The sequence below is a fragment of the Natrix helvetica genome, assembly GCF_964273705.1.
Source record: "Natrix helvetica genome assembly, chromosome: 1".
NCBI lineage: Eukaryota > Metazoa > Chordata > Lepidosauria > Squamata > Natricidae > Natrix > Natrix helvetica.
This window is the reverse complement of record NC_138548.1, coordinates 311,820,421-311,828,653: the sequence shown is the minus strand read 5'-3', so window position 1 is coordinate 311,828,653 and position 8,233 is coordinate 311,820,421.

Genomic DNA, 8,233 nt, shown 5'->3' with positions numbered 1-8,233 from the left:
TAGGTCAGTCATCTAGTCAATGAACGTCATTGATTCAGACTTACCCAATATGTGCTCCCAGATTTACTCCAGAAGCTGTTAGGTTTTGGAGAACACATATGCAAAGGGGGGAGGCCAATTCATATCTAATAGTGAAAGTCTGTTCCTAACATCAAGTGTAACAAGGATTTTTTTTTATACAGTTTCAGGATTATCTGTAGAGATTGGAAGCCACATTTCTAATAGTACAATTGGTTTGTTTGTTGTATGTCACTCAAGCAGAATTGGACATTATAAGTGCCATGATCTTCCTATTTTGGAACTATTTCTAACTCTTGGGGATCTCCAGTTTCCTTAAAAATCTCCTACTAGGGAAGCCACAATTCTCTAGAGCAGGTCTCCAGAAGCCACATGAGCTAAAGAAAGATTGTCTCTGAAGAAGCAATTCCAGTAGGACAAGGTTGTCAAACTCCTGGCCTGCAGGCCGGATGCATCACGTGCTGGCCACGCCCAGTCCGGTTTAGCAAATTCCCGATATGTCACGTGATGCCACCGTGACAATGTGAGTGTGACACCCCTGCAATAGGATAATGTCGGTAGATTGCATCAATATGGATATGATTTGACTTAACTTTACAAGACAGAGCTGACTTTGATTGATAGGAAATGTCATTTCAAACTGGTATTCAAAATTTCAGGTACCGCATAAGACAACATCCGAAAGTCCTAATTGTAATTCTAAAAATGGTGAGATGGATAACTTAAAAATATGGTAGTTCTTAAAAGAATTAGGTTAAAGTAATGTTGCTTATAGAGTATAATTTCAAATTAACAAAGAGACCAAAATGAAAATTACTGGCTTCTCAGTTCTTTGAGATTCTAATTCTATTTTGTCCTTAGGTAGTAGCTTCTGCTTTATGGCAGTGAAAAACTTGGTGCTCTAGAAAGAAAAATTCCTGAACAAATGTTATTGGTCATTATATTTCCTTCTATTAAGTGGGAATGGCAGATTATTTGCTTTATCAATCTCTTTAATTTGGTGAATATGTAATGTTGATGCGTACTCTGCTCCTCAGAATAATTCATTGAAATGAACAAAGCCAACTTGGGCACTGGATGTTGCTTGCATAAACATTATAGTCAAACTTATTGTGCCAGTTAAATTGTAAAGTGATGGAATTCATATCTTCCATGAAGAACGTTTAATTATCTTGTCAAATAAGTTGCAGTTATTAAGCAATTCTGATAAGCTAAAATTGAATAAATCATGAGTCATATTATTGCTTAATGTAGTATGGCAAGTTCTGTCAGGATCTCATTAGGCCATGATTGTGTTGTCCTGAAAGTGGCTTAAGAGGGATAGATGGCAGTTGGTTTGTGCAAGAGTCACTTCCTGGAATACTGCTTACTCCCACTTCCCAAAACTCTCCGCCTAGTACTTAATAAGAAAGAGATAGTGATCATGGTGAAGCAGACATTGGCCCTTCAAGTGCCTGTGCTTCTCTTCTTGTTCTATCTTTGGGTTTGTAGTTTTATTTTTGCAGTTCATATTTATTTATGTAATTCCGTTCCCAAAAAAGGCCGTAGTACAGAATGTTGGAAACCCTGCTTTCCTTTTTCCAATTAACTAGAGGTTTATATTAAAATGTCTAAAAGTTCTCAACATTATGTATACCAACTTGTGATAATTAAGATATCTAATTAAGAATTTGACACATATTACAAAAGCCCCTGGCATGTTTTCTGCATATTGAACTGAGCTAAACTGAAGTATATAAAATCTAAAGTGCTTTAGTTTGTTTTTGTTCTTCCCAAAATAATAACTTCCATTTGTCTTACATATGATTCTGCCTATGCAGAATCATATGAATGCAGCTGTAGTTTAGCTCAGGTCAGATAGTATTCTATGAAATGTTACTCTTAATCTGCTGCTGTTGCTCATAGGTTCTGGTGGGAGCATGTCCTGGGTATGTGATCAACCATCATTGTGAAGACTGGGTCTTCAGCATGGATTGAATGCATGGTCAGTGTCTGGGCTCTGGTTTCCTGTTGACAAATACTCTGTGATTTCCACATGGATCATTGCTGCTAAACATGTTTTGATCAGAATCATGAGGAAGAGCATTTGGTACCTGGAGTTTTGTCTTGTTATGAAAAGCTTTTTATCCACAATTTATAAATGTCAGACAAGATACATATTTGGACAGAAAACTCTAATTTTCTATGCCAAGCTTTTTAGGAGTGCAGAAGGATGACGACCCGCATTAGTGTTCTCACTAAGAGAAGAAACAGGACACAGAGAAGAATTGTTGAGTTATTTTTATTCCTTAGCATCATTTTCATGAAGGACAGGACTAGGCCATCTTATTTTCACTGAGACATTTTGTTGGTTCCAAAGGCTGCAATATATTGAGAATTTTTTTCAGGTGTAAGAGAATAGAAAGTTTTCTTTTTCAAAAACTATTAAGGCTTTTTTATATAATAATCTACACTTTGGAATGTTCCCTGATTGCAATTGGTGTGAAAAAAATAGTTGCACATCAGAAGCATAGTCAGAGAAGAGTTCAGCATGGGTTACAAAATCTACCACAATCTATCTTTAACTAGATAACCCCTAAAGAGCGATATAGTGATAGTGGATAGTGATTCAAAACTATTGATTAACATTGTTCCTTTTTAGAGTTGTATTTAAATTATAGACGATCATGACAAATATAATATCTTAAACATAAACTTGCTTGGCTTTTTTTTCCCCCACTGGCAATTGTTTTATTCACCTTACAACCTGTAATTTTAGGAGGCCAAGAAATTCCACAGAAGAATATGATAATACAAGTGCAAAATTATTCTTCATGTATGGATAATGAGTGTATGTATATAAATTTCACATTAGGGCAGGAGGAAGCACTACTGCTATAGCACCAGTAGTAAGTCTCTCTATCATGTTCAGTACAGAGCATTCGTGTCTGTTGGGGAATTTAATAAATGAAGAGTTTAAAATATGATTGTTGATTTTGCAAACTATAAATGGGGAGAGAGTGAATGCGCAGGTGCTTTATAAAAAAGACCATGTTTCAACAAGATCTTCAGAAGCTGTTCAGAAACCAAGTTGAATCTCAATTGAGAAACATGCAAAAGTCTGTGCAAAAGCACGAATACAGACTGGAAGAGGACCACAATTCATACAAAAGGATTTCAGAGACTTGGTCTCAAGGAGAACATGAATCGGCATTTATGGACATGTGAAAAATACAAATACTACCCTATGTTGCTTCAATAGGGTGTTAAGTCTCAAGATCAACAGAACTCATTCTCTTTTGATCTGACTGCTTTCAAACATTGCTAGCAGTTTGGGGCACTGTATTTTAGGAAGGATGTTTATCACCTTCAGAATGTCCAGAGCACAGCAGCTGATATTTTAAAGGGTCTGGGTGGAAAACATGAGGAATAGTTGAGAGGCATCTGTGTGGTCAACCAACATAAGTGTTGTATGGGAAAATGACAGCTGTCTTCAAATATCTGAAGGGCTGTCACCTAGGTAGGAGGTGGAGAAAAATGTTCAGTGTTGTTCCAGAAGCCAGGTGAAAAAGCAATGAGTTTAAATGACAAGGAAGTAGATTTCATCTGGGCATTGGAGCAAATTTCCTGATCATACCAGCTATTAAACAATGGAACTGCCTTGAGAAGTAGTATCTCCTTTTCTGGAAGTATATAAGCAGACAAGGATGCTGTAGTAATCGGTTCCTATACTGGATAGGGGGTTGGATTAGGTCAGGGTGTCAAACTGGCAGCCCACGGACCACATGCATCATACGCAGGCCACGCCCATCCCTGCGAAGGGAAAAAGCGTCATGAAACATCACGTGATGGCAATGTGACGCCAGGAGTTTGACAGCCATGGACTAGGTGATCCCTTCCATATCTTAACTTCTATGATTGAATGTGCCAAGGGAAATTCCACTAGATAGATGAGAGAAAAATAATTTAAAAGTTGGAATAACTTAAGCTGCACTGGAAGGGAGAAGACAACATTGTCTTCTCCCTTCCAACATTGCTTTAAAAAGTCTATAATAGTCTCTGAGACAATAGAGGGTTTTGCCCCATAAGCATTATTGATTCAGTGTATGTAAAATCAATGGCATAAATGTAAGCAGCATGCCATTATTCACTAAATGAATGCAGGAAAAGCTATAAATTCTGCTGTACAGGAAATTTGATGATTGCATAAGCCCTGTTCCCTCTGGATTCATGAGGTTAAAGGTTATGCAGAAAGCCTTCAGGCCACTTGCCCTCAAAGTAGCACAGTTGTTTGAATCCAATACATTAGTGCCCTAATATGTTACCAATCAATACAAGAAGATAAATTGTTATTTTACTCTTTGGAGTCTCAAGTGATTAGTAACCATTAAGTTTGTTTACTTGTGTAGTTTTCTTTTCTAATGGACCCAGTGTGAAAATGTTACAGGACTTCAAGAAGGATATTTGGAAAACTAGCATTTTTTCATTGGGCATGTTATACTCAGAATTCAAGGTCTATCATTCAGCCAGAGCCCAACAAAACAACAAAGGTTCTTGAATACTTTATTATACTTGAATACTGTACTTTGATTTTTTTTTAAAAAAGTTTCAAATGTGAAAAAATATCATAACCTGGTCTGCATGAGTCACGACTTCCTGTTTTTTCTTGACTAACCAAAATATGAACTGATGAAGATTGTAGGATTCTGCTATTTTATTATTTATTGAATTTATGTTCCACAGAATTTCCAGAGAGACTGGTCAGTTTGCAAATGCTTTAAAACATGAAAACAATAAAAGCAAGGCACAAAAAAAGGGCTAGAGATGGCAGAATAACAAATTGGGTGGAAACAAAGCTTAAAGGGAGGCTTCAGTCATCCTTACTAAGGCCTAGTAAAGATCCCCGTCTTTAGGCCTCTTAAAACGCTAGCGGGGGTGGGGGCTCTCAGATCTCAAGGGGAGGCCCATTCCAGATGACAGGCAGTTTGGGGGTCCTGATGGATGACAGTGCTTAATTAAAGGAAGGTTGTGCTAACTTCGCCAGATCGATTTGGCACTTGGGTTATTAACATCTGGTTACAAAATGTTTATTGCATTTACTTTGTATGCAAAACTATGTCTGCAGGTTCAGAATGATAGAAAAAAACCCCACTTACGTTCACTTGAAATTTAGGGGCTTGATAGAAGTCTCTATACTCATGATGATGAACCTACGGCATGCGTGCCCAAAGTGGCACACAAAGCCATGTTGCCTAGCACGTGCGGCCTTGCCTGTTCGTCTTCCGACTTTCTGGCATGCATGCACGCGTGACTATCAGCTGTCCTTCACGCGTGGGACAGTGCCAAAAACTAGTGTGCGCATGCGCACCAGAACCCAGAAGTTCAGCAATCTCTTCACACATCAGGCAGTGCCAAAAATTGGTATGTGCATGCTCGCTGGCCAGATGATCGTCAGGTGCGTATGCACGCTAGAACCCAGAAGTTCGTTTTTTCCGGAGCATGGCCCTGATGAGTGCATGCATGCATGCTACCTTTTCGACATTCAGTGCCAAAAAGGTTCACCATCACTGCTCTATACATGTTCTGCTTTTGAGTCCTTTTACCTCCATAAGTATCACATTCCAAAGACAGGATTTAAACATTCTTTCCGGGTAAAGATTTGGGCATAATGGCAATCCATGAATGTAATAAAGAGCTGTACTTTAGAAGCAGCATTTTTGGAATCATGGACAATTGTTCTACTCATGCATTGAACTTAGTTCATTAATAAAGCAAAGTGAAGACTTCTCTCCCATTACAAACTATGAAGGTAAGAAACTGCTGAAATAAGGTGCCTGACAGGTATTTCTTTCCTAAATGTCGAAGTTTTGGGGCAGATCTGAAAGTGCCCTCTTTTCACAACCCCTTGCGACTAACCAGAGCATAGATGGTCACTGAGAGATCAAATAGGACCTGATTCTAGACCATCCTGAAATCATCCACAATACCAATCAAAGTCATCTCAATACTGTATCTTAACCTGGAAGACATCTGAAACTCCACTTCCTTCAGGCTGGTTTGAAACTGGAATTTACTGTATCTACTGTATACAGTAGATAGGAGGAATTTACAACAGCTGAAACCAGCCACATATCACTTCTGATAGTCATAACTAAAAGGCATGCGGATCTAATATACGTGTGTCTACTTTGATAGCCCTAAGAACTTTTATTCACTTCCTCAAAATTTGTAAGCTCAAGATCCTCTCTGATAACAGAATGTTAAAGGTGCTGAATACACAAGAACTAAATATTATATGTTTTTCCAACATCTACCCCAGTTACATAAAAGAGTCTGGGTGAGCCCTTAGTGATTATTTGAGATACTTTTGCAAATACTCTTGGCTAGAAATTATTTGCCATTGCCACCTTTTAATTAAAAAAATATCCCAGTTCATTTTTCTACTATTTCCATATATTGCTCAGAGTAAGAGAATTTTTTTTAATGTCAAAGAAGTTGAGAAATGGTGTTCCTTTCTCATTTTTAATAAAGCACAGGCTTTTGATTCATCAGTAGGATTGTTCAGTAGACAGATTAAATATAACAGATAATTTAGTGATAAATACCGTTAAGAGGTTATGGAGAATAATCTGAAAAAAATCTTTTGGTGTTCCAGATCAAGTGTATGGAGACTTATTTATTATTAAACACTGTGGAAGTATAGTATGTGCCATGGTAAGGTTTTAGATCTACTTTATGCTAATTTAATCTACAGATTGTCCCAGTTTCTACAACATGCACTTTTGTGGCATTCAGGAGAAGAGGGTAACAGAGAAAATATGTAGATTTTCACTTTGCTTTTACTTGATATGTAGATAACACTGCAGGTAATATTTGACTTACAACAACCTGATGTTGGGTGAAGCAGTTGCAAGATCACATTCCCATGGTCATTAAGTGGTTTTCATGTAAGAAGTGTACACTACTTTAGAAGGTAGAGGAGGTGAGAGAGGCCGTGAGAGGGTCCAGGGGAGGGGATTCTTCATTGAATTGCAAGAATACAGCTAAAATCTTCAGGATTTTAAGTTTTCCTACAGTCTGACAAAGAGGTTTCCCCTCCCCTCTTGAGTTAAATCTTTCACCACGCTGCAGGAACATGATTACATTCCTTCAGGGTTTAATTCCATTCCTACAGCCCAAGAAAGGACTCTCAACTCAGTGGATGGAGGGGAGAAGGAATCTTTTGGTCGGTTGGAAACACTGTGGGTTTCAATTTTTTTTAGAACCTCTTATGTAGGTGTGGCCTGCTTTGTGGGAGTGGCTTGCTGGCCATGTGACTGGGTGGGCGTGGCCAACTTGTAAAATGTGGTGAAACTCACTTAACAACGCTCTTGCTTAGCAACCAAAATGTTGGCTCAGAAACTCTGGCATTTGAAACACGCAAGTCTTAAAGCTGTCAAACTACAAGACCCTTGCACCCCTAACCCTTTAGGAAAAAAAACCCAGGAGTGTTCAAACTTGACAGCTTTAAGACTTGTGGATTTCAACTCCTAGAATTCCTCTCTCGCTCTTCATCTTGATGATGTGTGGCTGGGGGGGGGGGAGCTGGAACCGGTTCTAAAGGGCACTGTAGATTTGTGGAACCTCTTCTATAGAAGAGGTTAGAACTGGCAGGAACCCACCCCTGGTTGGAAAGTTCAGCCGAGATCCCTCCTGGAGGGCAGCCCTTTCAAAGAGCTGTCCTGTCAGGAAGGAATCTCAAGTCCATATGGAGTTGAGATATTCTATCTGCCTTTTGCTGCCTCCCCTCCACTCCCAGACAAGAGGGATTCCTTTAACAGGCAGCAGTAGCTTGCAACCTTCCCTGCCCGCTTTCTTGACTTTCTGGGGAAGCTAGCAGAAAAGGTTGCAAATGGTGATAGCAATAGCACTTATATACCACTTCACAGTGCTTTACAACTCTCTTTGAGCGGTTTAGAGAGTCAGCATATTGCTCCCACCAGTCTGGGTCCTCATTTTACCAACCTAGAAGGCTGAGTCAACCTTGAGCTGGTGTGAATCGAACTGCTGGCAGTTGGCAAAATTAGCCTGCAATACTGCATTCTAACCACTGGCCACCATGGCTCTTTTTTTATCACATGTGATCACATGATTGAAGGGCATTTAGCAAATGGTTGTAAATACAAATAGGTTGCTAAACTCCAGATTGTTGATCATGTGACCAGAGGGGATGGGTGAGTGACATGACACTTTACGA